This window comes from Octodon degus, unplaced genomic scaffold (genome assembly GCF_000260255.1).
Source record: "Octodon degus isolate 3935 unplaced genomic scaffold, OctDeg1.0 scaffold00001, whole genome shotgun sequence".
In the NCBI taxonomy this organism is placed as follows: domain Eukaryota; kingdom Metazoa; phylum Chordata; class Mammalia; order Rodentia; family Octodontidae; genus Octodon; species Octodon degus.
The window spans coordinates 5,543,366-5,557,761 of NW_004524577.1; positions in this window are offsets into that span (position 1 = coordinate 5,543,366).

Here is a 14,396-nt window from a genome sequence, read left to right on the forward strand (position 1 = left end):
TATATATATACAGCAATTCTCCAAAATGAATGTAAGTGCTGTGTCGTAAGCATATACTGCACCAATTTATAGAAAACAAGCACACACCCTCCGCTAAGGCTTTAGCTGACTGTTGGTCACTGTCTTCTCTTCCTGTCCAACCAGTGAAACAAAACAGAAGAAAATAAAGCATTATCAACCACCAGCTTGATAGGATTTTCTGGGAAGCACATAGGAACCAATCCACCCATTTTTCAAATGAGACCGTGGAGGTGCCACCGGTTAACTGACTTATTTTCAAAGATTTAACAGATCTTAGGGCCAGCCAGATAGCTCAGCGGACTAAAGCGCCTGCTTAGGCAGAGCCAGCGGCTGGGGTTCGATCCCCAGCATGCCTTGCTGGCGCTGTCCTCGGGGCGCTCTGAGACAGTAATCGAGACTGGGCATGGTGGCACATAATCCCAGCACTTGGGAGGCTGAAAATAGGAGAATCACCGAGTCCGATCTGTGTAGTGAGACCCTGTACTAAATACATAAGATTTGACAGATCTTAAAGTCTATGTAACACTCTTTCTTGCCTGGTGCAAAAGTTAAGTTGCAGGAAACAGATGAACCTTCAGAGGACTCAGCTGGTCACCATGATTAGCTCCTTTTCACATGGAGGAGGGCAGATGCTCACGTATTACAGTTGCGTGAGGCTGTGAGGAAGGCGGCAGCACTCGCACACAGGGCCAGCTATGTCGTAAGGCCCAGATACAGCTCATGCCTTCTTGGTCTTGCCCATGCCTTGCCCCAAGAAAGTAGGCCTTCCTCTGCAACCCAGGGGACAACCTCACCCATGAACACAGCCTTCAGCTGCAAATAGAACAGCGCCTGTGACCGCAGGCCAGGTAAAAGGAAAGTCAGGAGCTCTCGCCTTTCCTGGGAAGAGAAGCCCTCACTGTAATTGTCAAATAAAAACAGAAATCATCCTGGGGAAACAGACAGTGGCTGAGTGGGGTGAAGGAGACAACAACAGAGAAGATGGGAGGACAGCAACAAAGTAGGAAAGCAGAAGGAGAGGAGAGAAATGAAGAAAGAAAGGGCAGAGAGAGAAAGAAGGGCAGAGAGAAAGCCATAGGAGAAAACATACTGGGAAAAAATTGAGAAATATTTAGAGGAGGGGAGAAGTGGAAAGAACACAGAAAGAAGCAGACGCAAGAAAGAGAGGGTCAATTAGAGGACTCTGGCCCACCGTGCTGGTTCTGGGCTATAGTCCTCTACAAAGATCCCAGGAGCAGCGGCCCTTCCAACACTGTCCCCACACAGAGCTGGGGCCAAGGTCATGCTGAGCAGACTGCTGCTCTACGAAGGAGCTCATTCCTGGGGTTTGACTGATTCTACGTGTTCATCTGTTCTGACCCTGGCTTTTCTCCATCCTGACACCAGAGAGATTGCCCTGGACATACACAGCAACATGAATGTGGTGGCAGAGCAGAGTGGCCATGCCCAGGACATACTGCTGGCCCTCTGCCTTGCTGGGATACACAGATGCCCTGCCTCGGGCTAAGGGACAGCAGCTGGGACGTCTCTGTGACAGCAGGGTTGTGAACAAACACATTCCAAGGCAGGAATGCTGACCTAAGGAGGACAGATGAGCATCAGAAGGAAAGGGACAAAGTAACTAGCAGGAAGACTGGCCAGAGGGACCCGAGGACAGGACATTTCCAGCGTCATCACCGTCACCATCATCTCCCTGCTTTTTATTCATCAGAACGCGTTTTCAGGACACACATTTTCCAGTTATCTTGGGGTCTTGGTACTTGTGCATAACACAGCTTGTGTCTTTTTTTAAAAAAATCACCTTTCTTTCTCCCTTGTTCCTTCTTCCTATCCATATGTTAACCACTTACTCAATTCTGAGAATCAAATTAACTATTAGGCTCTGGGGTGCACAAATGTCATTCCTACTATTTCAGTATATAACAAGATGTCACCACAAGCCTCGTGAACTCAGAGATGGGGCTTTCTGGATAATGGGTATGTGACACACAATTAAAGGTGAGACAAGCAGAAGAGCCTTTTCCTTCTGGATGTAGGTGATGGAGTACCCCACCCTGGAGGTAGGTGGCATCCGCTAGTAGGCTTGCAGTCTGGGTGAAATGTAAAGGGGGAGATGGGAGGTGGGCTCACTGCTTTCTGTCTGCCCTGCCATGGATGGTTTCTCCTCTACCATGCCCCTCGGCCTCTAAGCCAGCTAATTATGGGCTAAAACCTCTCCAGACTATGAGCCAAAGTAAATCTTTCCTCATTTAACTTGAAGACGCCATCTGCTTTCCAAGGAAGGAAAGCAAGGCCCGGGGAGCTTCCCACAGACACATAGCTTGTCAGAAACACTGCAACCTCGTGAGCTCAGGCCTTTCAGGTGCCCATACCCATCTTTATAACCTCTGCCCTTAGGCTCCTTCAGTTTCCTGAAATATAAAGCCCAGGGCAGCAGACTGCTCAGAAGGAAAGGTGAGGCCAGGCCACAGAGGGTTCACTAATGCCCTCAGATGTGCAAGGGGTATGAAGTTTGGGGTTCTTTATCAGAGGAAATTTAGACAGTAATTCCAGATAAGGCCCTGGAGGCAGGGCTGCAGTCTGTAGGGAGGGGATGGCTACCTCCAGGCAGGTGTGAAGGCACAGACAAGCAGGAGAGTCAGGAAGGAAACAGGCACCAGTCTGACCACACAAATATGACTGAGAGGTAAAGGGACTTGGCTTCGGCCATAGCAGAGACAGCTCTATGGTAGCAAGACTCCATCTAGTGGTCTGTCTCCAAAAGAGAAGTCCTGGCCTGACGAGATTGGCTGGGAACTGGGCAAGGCCATGTCTGTAGCAGAAGGTCTTGGGAGTCACCCCAGGCACAGCCTAGAGAAGGTAAACACTAAGAGACCAGAGGCAGTGAACTCACCTGGGAAGTGACCACTCTGTCCATCACCAAAACCTCATGACCATGGCTTCACGTTATAGTAACAACTGTATTGAAATAAATGACACCAAGAGCTAAAGGAGATGGGGCCTACCAAGAGCTAAGAGATTGGGTGTGTCTTCATCGTTCTTTGCCAAGACAGATGAGTCTGTGTATGCAAGATAGAGAAGATACTCAGAATAAACCAGGGGGCCCGTGCATGCAGGGAGACGTGAATAGGTATTGTATGTTGGGGGAAGTTCAATATAGATGCTTCTCAAGGTGAATGAAGGGTCAGAGGATGAAGAGGAAAGAGAAAACTGGAAATGTAGGTTGGGCAGGGATTATGGAGGGCCTCTTACAATATATTTGGAATATTTGGGACTTGTTTGAAATACATGGTGCTTGCAGTGAGACAGTTTCTCTCTGTCTCTGTCTCTCTGTGTCTGTCTGACTGCCTGCCTCTCTCTCTCTCTCTCTCTCTCTCTCTCTCTCTCTCTCTCTCATGCGTAACTGGTATCATTCTAAAGTCATGGTACAATTTTTGCTCTTATTTGGCCAGGGTGATTGATATAATATTTATCCCAGCAGATATTGATGCAATTTGAAGAACAGGCTGTCTCAGTCTCCTAAATCCATCCCTTTGCTTTACAACCCCAAGTTCCCCTGTAAGGTCAGATATCATTTTTCTGGGGGGTCTTTGAACAATGTGTATTCATCTTATGTCTAAGTTTAAATGGAGGCAGGATGTAGGAATGATATGCCAGGAAGAAAGTCTGTACTCTTGGACCACAGAGGTAATTACAAGAGTTTGAAAACCCTTCCTTCTCACCACTGTGTCCATAGAGCCAGAGATGAAGTTTCCAGGACCTGGAAGGGCAAGCAAAGAAAGGGCCTCCTCCTTCCATGAGAAAAACACTCCAGCTTTCCCTGGAGGAAACGTGATGATGAAGAAATTGGAACTGTATTATTGGCCCATAGTCTAGCAGAGTGACGAGGAAGACTCACCTTAATCGTCAGTGGCACCAAATGGAATGAATGGGGGTGTTGGGTGGGGGAAGAAGGGGACATCAGCCCGCATTTGCAAAGGTCCCACTTTGCTTACATGATTGTGCCTTTTGCCACTGCCATCATCCATGGCATCAAACTCCAAATTCTTCCACCTTTCCACACAAACTCTTACCAGCAGCCATCCAGGGAGCTTCCAGGCTTTCAGCCTCAGATGAGTGCCTCTAGTTCTGGAGCCCTCAGCCTCTTGGACTGAGCAGCTTCTGGGCCCTCTGCCTGTGTGTGCAGCGTACAGATAGCAATCGAGGCCACTCTTGCCTCTGACTGCATAGGCCAGTATAGTAAAATCCCTTTCATATATATGTCAACTCCATTCCTCTAGGGAACACTAACCAGTACAGGCAGTTCATTATAATGTGAGGAAGACTTTAAGAAAAGAAATCCAAGACAGTCTCTCACTGCACAGGAACAAGAAGCAGATGAAATTCTTAGTCTTTTGATGTAAATTTTCTCTCATTGGCGACATGAAAAACATTTAAAATTATAGGGGAGGGAAAAGGGGAGGCCTTAGCGACATTTCTAGCATCTTCATCTCTTAGGCGCAGGAAGCACTAGATTTGGAGCACTGGATCTAACCAAAAGCAAGGCATAGACCAAACAGAAATACCTAGAAACCTGGGATGGCATCCCTCCCAGTGTTTTGAAAGAACTCAAGAATAAACTATGGAAATATTGGCCAAGAGGTGGGATGGGCCTTTACCTGTGACTGCTCTGATGAGAGCTGGAGCAGCAGCAGGTGGGTCCCACTCATTAGGTGGTACCCAGGAGTCTCAGGACAGAGAAGGAAGCTTACAGGTCATCTCAGACCCTTAGGACAGGGAAGGAACCCAGTAATCCCGTAATTATGCTGGTGTAGCCAATAGTCTGTGCTAGGACTATGCCTGCCTGATCTTCCAAGGTCAATCTAAGGTCTTTCATTCATGCAAAGTGGGTTTTCCGAAGGCCAGTTGGCTGTGCTCTGCCTCTCAAACTTAAGTCAAAAGAAACTACTTTGGAGGTTGAAAGGTAGGTTTCATCATGTCTTTGAGAAAGAACACAGAATTTTTTTGAATCCCATAAGCTTATTTCTGTGAATAGGAGTTTTGCCTTTAGATTAATGCTAAACAATGAGTTACTGCAGTCATTAGGTAGACTTCATGACAGTCTAATCTTTATTTCTTTTTGGTCACCCTCCTTCAAGTCTTGGGAGCCTCTTGTAGACACCTCACTGACCCAGATCTGGACGGTTTGGTCCAAGTTCTCTACCAATGGGCTGTTCAAAGTATCCATCAAAGGAAGCTTCGCTGCACTGTCTGTCACTTCAAGATCTTTCTAGAATTTCTCTGTTTGCCCCCAATTTTCTTCCTATTGACATGAATGAGTTTCTCATCTGTCTCCTCAGGAAGAATCTCCCTCTCAGCTGTCTACTCCCCTTAGCAGACCACGACTGAAATGTACACGTTTCACCTCAGGTCCGTACTTCAACATGGAGCGCTGATATAAAGGTGCCTCAAGAAAAGTAGAACTACATGCACAACAGTCAGAAAGCAGGGCAAGTTTTAAGAATCTGAGATGTTTGACAGAAATGAGAAACAATGATAGCTCTCTTTACAGAAGATATCATTTGGAAATGGGCCAGATGAAAGGGTCATTCATTGATGGCCGGGAGATGGCTCAGTAGAGTAAGTGTTTCCCTGGCAAGCGCAAGGGCCCGAGTTCAATCCCTGACTCTGAAAAAAAAAAAAAAAAGTTACATTTCTTGTTATATAGGTCTTGCTTTATCTTGGTCTTAACCATCCAGCAGAAACATATAAAAATGAGGTATAAAAAGTAAAGCCATATTAATATGCTGAGCTGCAAAAGGCTCAAGTCAACAACTTCTGACATTGCCAGTCCTACAGATAATCCACTACTATTATGGACTACTGGACTATATTGGATTATTTTGCTGAATTCACACACCTACATTATTTAAATGACAATGAAATACCCTTGTCTGACAAAACTAAACAAAAAAAGGGGATACAAATGAAGGACCATTTTGTATCTGTATATTCGAAATAGGATAGATATACAGCTACTTTCTCTTAATTCAATGAATAGAAAGAGTTGTTCTATAGTGTTTGTGGACAGGATATCATGTCTGCATCTTGTACTCTGAATAACCACTAAGAAGACAACAATATGCAACATATTAATTATTGAAGCTGTCCTACTAATCAGTTTTGAAACTGTCTCATTGCTATTTGTTTCACAATAAAATTACTAAAAAAGAAAAAGAAAGGGTCATTCATTTGATACTTAGTGAAGTCTTGGTGAACAGTTGCTTTGTGTCAACATAAACATACTAGGTGACAAGGCGCTAGAGGAACAAAAAGGAACAGAACAGAAAGGACTGAAGCTTCGTGGACCTTGCATACCAGTAAGAACAAGACTAAAGTAAATAAATGGAAAATGATGATGTAGAGATGGCTAAAAAAATTGATGAAGTAGAATAAGACAATTGGATCAAAAGTTATCAGGTCGGGAATATTTTAGAGTGGGTGATTAACTGAAGTCTCTGCAAAGACACGTGACTCTAGGAACAATCAAATTCCTCAGTGAAGTAAACGGAGGCAGCAATAGATTTCTGATCCTTAAAATATGTGAAATTTTCAAGAATACAAGTGTAGCCAAAAAGACATCCTGAAGTTCAGTATGTCAGCAACGAAAATAAAATTTAACATGCTCTAAGCAGCCTCAGAGGGAAATAATCTTAATCTAACATAAAACCATAGTTAAGGAAAAACTAGAGAGATATTGTTATGTCTTGCAGGAAATATCTCCCATGGGCTTAAGACTGAAAGATACCACAGTGTAACAATTTTCTTCTTTGTAGGGAATCAGTGATATTAACAATTGTGATTATTACTGATTGTTCTTAAGCTCGCTATGCTAATTTCTCTTTCCCTTCTAAAATATGGGCTAGAAATCTAACAAAGGGAAGAAAACTATCATCTTGCAATACCCTGCTTCAAATTCTTTTCTCATGATACATTTAAATCAGGCTCACCAGACCATTCTTTCAAAGAATAGTTACAAACAACCCCTATGTGGTCGAAATAAATACAAATGTGATTGGATGACAGCATGGTTCCTTAATTTTGGCTCTGAACAAGTAAAGAATGGGATCCAAACAGGTCTACTCACTGTCTTGAGGAGGCTGGCTAACTGACTGTATGTGGCTAGACAGGCTCAGCTGGAGAACGTGGGTTACCCTCCTGACATTTGCTCCATCAACCAAATAAACAATGGAATCTAGCACTGGTCCTATGGTTAAAGAACCTACTTCCAAGGGGAAGTAAAGCCAATAATTGCTAATGATACACATTATAAAGAAAAAAAGGCAGGATTAACCTATAGATCAATCTGTCTCTTAATGTCCTATCATTTCCATTTTACTGTAATCCAAAAGAATTCTACTATGGCTGAGATGAGCAATCTCAATGTTGACAGCCTCTAACTTTCGTCCAGAGATTATTTTGCCAACGACTCACTAAGAGTGAGATGTAATTTTAAGAATTCACCCGTTATCCTCAATACCTCATCAGGCAAAAATTTATAAATGGAATGTAATTAACATTGCTTCTTCTCTGACCCAGTTGAAGGAAATCATCTTCCAGGCATGCTGGAATTGTGATATACTGTGTGAGACTCTGGGGTGCAGAAGCTGCTGATGGAAATGTAGGATACACTTAAGGGTATGAGGTATTGCAGGAATCCCCCAAACATTAATTTTAGTCACAGTTGGCTGCACCATATCAACCTATAAACACCTCTCTACTTTCAATTAACATTGCTCTGTCTCCTGTCTCGCTGAATATTATATTTAACTAATTTAAGAGGATTGGTAAAGAGAGTTTTCACACTTCACAGGAAAGCATAATGAAATAATTATACCTCTACCTACAAAAGGCATGAGAATATTACATAAGCAGCCTCCAAGGTTTTTCAACTAAAACTCCTCGCTGTCTTCTGCCTGAGGTTTACTGCTTGAACTTTCACTCAGATACACTTTGTTTCTACTTCCTTGAGTAGTTGTGGGTTTGCTCCTAGATGACCTTTGGCTTTAGGCCCAGATTCCATGTTTTCAGGATGAAGCTAAAAGGACAACAACTACTCAGTGCCTGATCTTCTGGTGGGTATCACAGAAGCTCCAGAGATAAAACAAACCACACAAACTTATTTAAGCCCTCTGCTTACATCACTGAAGCAATACGCCTTTGGCCAAAGAAGCCATATATATGGCCAAGTGAAAAATTCAGGTGGCAGAAAAGTATGTGGCTTCTTCAGGGAGAGATGTAATGTACTAAATAGTAGCTCTACCCTTCAGAGCCAATCCAGTGGACAGGACAAGAGGTATGAGTTAAAGAATAATGACAGAGATTCCTCACATTCAGGCTGAGCTGCGTGAAGAAAGGCCATGGTATCCATGAATTAGCCTGCCATGGTCCTGGCCATCCAAGTGGGATATCAGAAATTTCAGGAAGACACAGGAGGAGGAAAACAGAATGGACCCCAGATTTTGTGGAGTGATATAATATATAAGATGTCAAGCCCAAAATAGTGAGTAATTTATAGCCCATGTTTGGTCAGGAGGTGTTTCCTACCTACCGTGCACTACTGTCTTAGGACAGAGGATAAGGTCCAAGAGGGGAGGTCTTGCTTTGGTCACCTGAGTGGCTGCATTCTGAGTCCACAGAATCCTAGGGGACTCTGCCTGGGTTGGACCAAGATGCTAAGATGAGATTGTTTGGTTTTGCCCTTTGAAACTTTCCATAAGTTATTTGAATTATCTTCTCAAATGGAAAAATTACAAAAAGTCAAAAGAAAACTCTAAGCAGCCAGAGAGGAATCAGGTCCCACACAGGCCTTTCTATGCAAAGCTGAAGTCCTTATAAACAGTACGTGCCCTCGGTCGCTGGGGGTGAGGATGTGTTGAAGGTGCATGCAGGCAAATTGGTCCTGCCGAGCCAGGAAGTGGTTCCTGCACCTCCGTCTTACACCATGTGTCAAGGGTAATGTGGCCAGGAGAAGCCTTTCAGATCCAGAAAAATTAGTGCTCAAGGTTATAGTCACTGAGGAATGAAAATGCTAGAGCTGAAAATTGGTTCTCAACGTTGAGAAATGTTATGGCAGGATTATGCTTGAAATAGAGAAATGAGACTATGCTGTTCAACCATTTAGTGAAAGGAATTAGGTAAATGGGGAAAAAGATAATTCAGTGCTAGGATAATGGATGTACTCGCAGAAGGCAGCCCAACAAATACAAAAGGAAAAAGAATAATATAGCTTTCCAATATATCAGAAGAAAAATTTCTGAAATGAGGAAGAAAAACTGAATCTACAGGATGAAAGCCCATGCTCCATTTTAGGAAGAATTAGAGCAAATAACCCCATCTTATATCTTTAGACCTTAGAGATGTCAACAATATAGGAAAATTTTATCCCTAAAAGTAACAAAGAAAGTTTTGTTAGGGAAAATAATTCAGGACCAGCATCAGACTTTAACATCACAGTATTTGACACCAAGAAGAAAATGAAGCAGTATTTGTACATGTAAGGAGAGGCAGCTGTAATTCTGAGACATTCCATCATGCCAAGAACAGAAAGGCAACAGGGTATTTGCCAGAAAGGAAACAAACCCACTCCAGTACCTCTCCCATGCTCATTTGAAAGAGTAAGATAATAATAAAACATCCTGCTGATGAAAGGGCTAGAGAACGAGGAAGGTTGGTGCACAACTCATGATTACTGAGTCCATTTAATTATGGATTCCAGACACTAAAGCGGGGACATTAGTGTCTTAGGGGGAAAAAGCATAATTTAATAGCAGTGAAGGAAAGTAAAGGCAAAATTAACAAATCAAGAAAATTGGAGGATAATTTGAATATTGCACTGCCAATTTCTGCTGGTCTTTGGAAAGGAGCAGTTCATGCTTAAAAATTTTTTGTTTGCTTGCTCTTATTCTCTTTGCTTTTTAATTTTTTATAACTTTTTTATTGTTGTTATTTTGTTTTGTTTTGAACCAACTTTGCACGTTTATATCTGGTAACCTAAACAAGTAATTTGAAAATAACATCATGCAATAAAGCAACCATTGTCAAATTCCTATTACTTTGTTTGGTGAAATTTTGTCATTTTAAAAAATGTATTTAGTGCAGGGTCTATAGGGTCTCACTACACAGACTCATAGTGATTCTCCTGTTGTCAACCTCCTAAGTGCTGGGATTATAGGAGCGCACCACCAAGCCCAGTCTCAATTGCCGTCTCAAAATGCCCCAGCGGGGCCTGCCCGGCATGCCGGGGATTAAACCCGCATCACTGTACCTGCCTAAGCAGGTACCTTAGTCCACTGAGATATCTAGGTAGCCTAATTTTGTCATTTCTAATGTTTCTTTCTTTCTTTTTCTTTCTTGATTTTATGTATCTGGTACAGGGTGTCACTATGCAGCTCTTGCTTGTAGTGATCTTGCTGTCTCAGCCTCTTCATGCCCAGTTTTGGTGCCAACTCAGTGCGTCCAGGGATGGGGCTGGCGCACATGTGGCACCAGGGATTGAATCCCGCTTCCTGGGTTTTTTGTTTTTTGTGTTTTTGTTTTTGTTTTTGTCTTTGTTTTTTAGTATTTTTTATCCTTTAAAACAACAGTGTTGGAGACATTAGCTTGGGTATAAACACTAATATTTTTTAATTCTTCCCATGAAGAATGATTCTACACCCTCCAAAATTAACATGCAGAGTTTAAAAATTAACTCCAAATTCTTTTAATATTTTATGTTAAGTTTAGATGACTCATAAGGAATAATGCATTTTATGGTAAAGAATTATGTCTTAGCAAATCCTTATATTTTTATTTCACTGCTTTCTTTCCATTAAATTCAGAAATTTTAACTTAGTAGCTTATATTAAAGTGGAAAATTTCTTATAATCCCATTTATTATGCCACCTCTTTTGCTGCCTGTCTTTCTGTAGGCACGGCCGGGAGCTATCTAGAATAAAATACACTTCATGTTGACAATAGTTATTTTTAAGTTCTAAGATTTTCAAGGTGATTTATTCTCATGCTTCCTTCTTCCAACTTCCGTGCTGTTTGAATGACTTATAATGAGCAGGTATAGTTTTAAATATACATCATTATTTTTAAAACTCAAGAATCCAGATCAATACTAGCCTCGTTATATAAAGATTCTTTGCCTGAGTAAATAAAGAAAGCAAAACCAGTAGTGAGTCCTTTGCAAGATGCCAACAGTCCAAGACTTATGTGTGCCCAGGTGTGTTCTGATTTTGGGACAGCAGGGCAGAGATTTTTGGTGAAAAAAAAGTGAGAACCTTATTGTAGAAAAGTCCTTCATGAGAAAATGAAAAGAGAGTTAAAACCAATAAAAAGCGAAATTGCATTAAATACATCTATGATCTAGATACTATGCTAAGAATAATATATTGATTTTCTAACTTTATGATAACCACATTCCTGTTCAAACTAGAAGCTAGTATTCATAATATTTCTCAGAAGGAGGCAGGGCTGGAAGAATGGTCATAATCTGCCCCAGGCCACCCCCTGACCTGGACTACCAAGGGGGTGGCATCCTAAGCTCCAGTAGTAGAGCTGATATTCTGAATACAAATCTGAGTTTGAAAACTCTCTGAAACCCAATTTCTCAAATGAGTCACAGAATTTAGAATTCTTGCACTCCCTGAAGGTCATTAAGTCTTACACAAGTGGTTACAGGATTCACGTTACACTAGAACATCACCTCTGCTCCTGAATGCTACTTCCCTAGGATAGTATTACAGGCACAGCCATCAGAAATTAACCGAGACCCCACGTCCTCCTTCCTTTAGACCTCATTGTTCTCTTGGGAAAACAAATTCACCTAATGTTCATCCTCATTGGTCACTAAGAGGCTGTCATTGTTAGGGTCTTGCTTTGGATTCTAAAGTTCTCTGTGAAGGGGTCTGGGGTTCTGCAGAGCCTGGGCAAGATTCCACAGGAAATCAGTGACCTGTCACAGCAGAAATGGATGGCAGAGTCTTTGCAGATGCAACCTCAACAGCCCAGATCAGCAAAAGTAAACTTCCACAAGCCCATGCAACCAAGCTTTCTGTGGAGTCTTTGTAGAGGGCTAACTGGGAGCTTTCCCCTGGAGGGGTGGAGGGGGGAGAGACAGACAGACAGACAGACAGACAGACAGACAGACACAGAGAGAGACAGACAGACAGAGACAGAGAGTCAGACAGAGAGATACAGAGACAGGGAGACAGAGAAAGGAGAGTGAGAGACAGACACACAGAGACAAAGATACAAAGAGAAAGATACAGAGATAGAGAAACAGAGAAAGAGACAGAGATAGAGATACAGATGGAAACAAGAAAGACAATGACAAAGATAAGGAGAAACAGAGGTAGGAAAATGTACCTCTGGGACTTGTTAATGTGAACTTTTTTGGAGAAAAGATATTTGCAGATGTAGTTAAAGCTAGGCATCTCTGGACTCATCCTGAGGTATGGTGGCCGCAAATGCCCAAAGACAAACATCCTTAGAAGAAATGAGAGCTACATCAGAAGAAAATGATGCAAATAGGGAGGTATCCTAGAAGCCAGGAGAGACACATGGAAAGGGTTCTCTCTGAGCTTCCTCTCAGGGACCAGAGCCCCTACATGCAAAGAGAGCTCGAGTCTGGTGCCAGACCTCGTGGCTGACACTGGTGCACCTCCAGAAAGAAGGAACCAGTCAACACTTCGATTTTTGACTTCTGTCCTCCTGAACTCCAAAGAAATAGATTTATGTTGACCTGAACAACCAAGGGAATGACAGTCCTAAGCTCCAGTTTTATGGCACTCCTGGAAAGCTGACGCAGGCTCAAGATATTTATACTTTAAATCTATGTGTTTGACATGGAATGTGAGCACCACAGGGACAGGGACAGCTTGGTTGCTTGCTGCTCTACTCCCTACACTGCTCAGAGTAGGTGTTCAACCACCATTTGTGAACTGGGTGGTTCAGGAGTGAGAGAAAGGACACATGCGTGCGGAGGCACAAGGCCATACATGGCATCTGGGTGTCCACTCTATCGTTTACTCGTCTAAATGAACTAAAGAAAGTCACTGATATTTTCTCGGTCCTTCCCCACCTTTCTAACAGGACTATTAAGGCCTGCCCTCATTATCTCGAGCGACTGCTGTGAAGATGGAATTAAAGGTTAGAAACCAAAGTTTAGAAATGTGAACATGCCTAAATGTGTGTCTTTTGTTCTCTTTGTAGAAGAGAAAATCCCAGATTTTAAAAGAAAATTGTGTAAAGCTACTGAAATACGTCTTTTGGATAGGGAAGTAGAGAGGGATCTGAGGCAAGAACCACAGGGTTTAGAATCAAGAGAGGGGCCAGGGGCTGGGGAGATAGCTTGGCAGTCTAAGCGCCTGCCTGGCAAGCACAAGGACTCGAGTACTACAAACCATGTCAGCCCCACAACCCTGGGCACACATGAAACCAGATGTGGTGGTGCACGCCTATAATCCCAGTGCTGGGGAGGCTGAGACAGGAGGATCACTGTGAGTCTGAGCTGCATAGCATAAGCTCTTTTAATCTTACTTTATAGATGAACAAAATCAGTTATAGACCTGTAGATGGAAGAACTAAGATTTCAGTGCCTGAACTCTTAACCTTTGTAATTTATTGTTCTTCTCCTTAGTATCCACTGAGCCCCTTTTCTTAGAAAGCCAGGAGAGGGACTTGGAAAATAGAAGAGCAAACATCTGTACTTTGTCCTATGAAATGTCTGAGGAAGGAGGAATTAACTTCACTGGAAGGCACAGGAAAGATTCACAAGGAAGGTGACTTTCAGTTGGGTCTTACAGTTCGTTATCCTGCATAGTGGATACCATGACTCCACAGGTATGAAGTACATAGTGCATCTGGGAAGCAGCTGTTGCTCCAGCTAAATCACAAAGGTTGTGAGTGTCTGGGGAGGTGGGCAGCCAGGCACCAAACTTGGAGGCTTGGTGCCTGCAGGCCATGAGAAGCTTTGGTGGAGACGCTGCGTCTTATCCTTTACAGCAGAACTTGCAACGTGGTGGCTCCAGTGGTCCACCCTTGGCCTATGGGTGTGTTTTCTTTGACCTGTTGGTGTCCAAAATTCCTTGGATTGCCAACATCTTAATAAAAATTAGATGTTTCCTAATGTCCTGGGCTCCAGTTCTTGTTTAGGAGTTTTAAACAGATGAAGAATGCATGCAGGCCTGAATGGTCCTGGGTGGGTTGTGAAGACAAAAGAAAGAGGGAAGGTGGAAGCAGAGAACACAGTTGGGGCACTCTTCAGGTCATGAACCATGACATGAAAGGGACTTGGCTGGAGAACAGAGATAGAGCGGGGACCCTCCCAGGGGAGAACAGAGATGGAG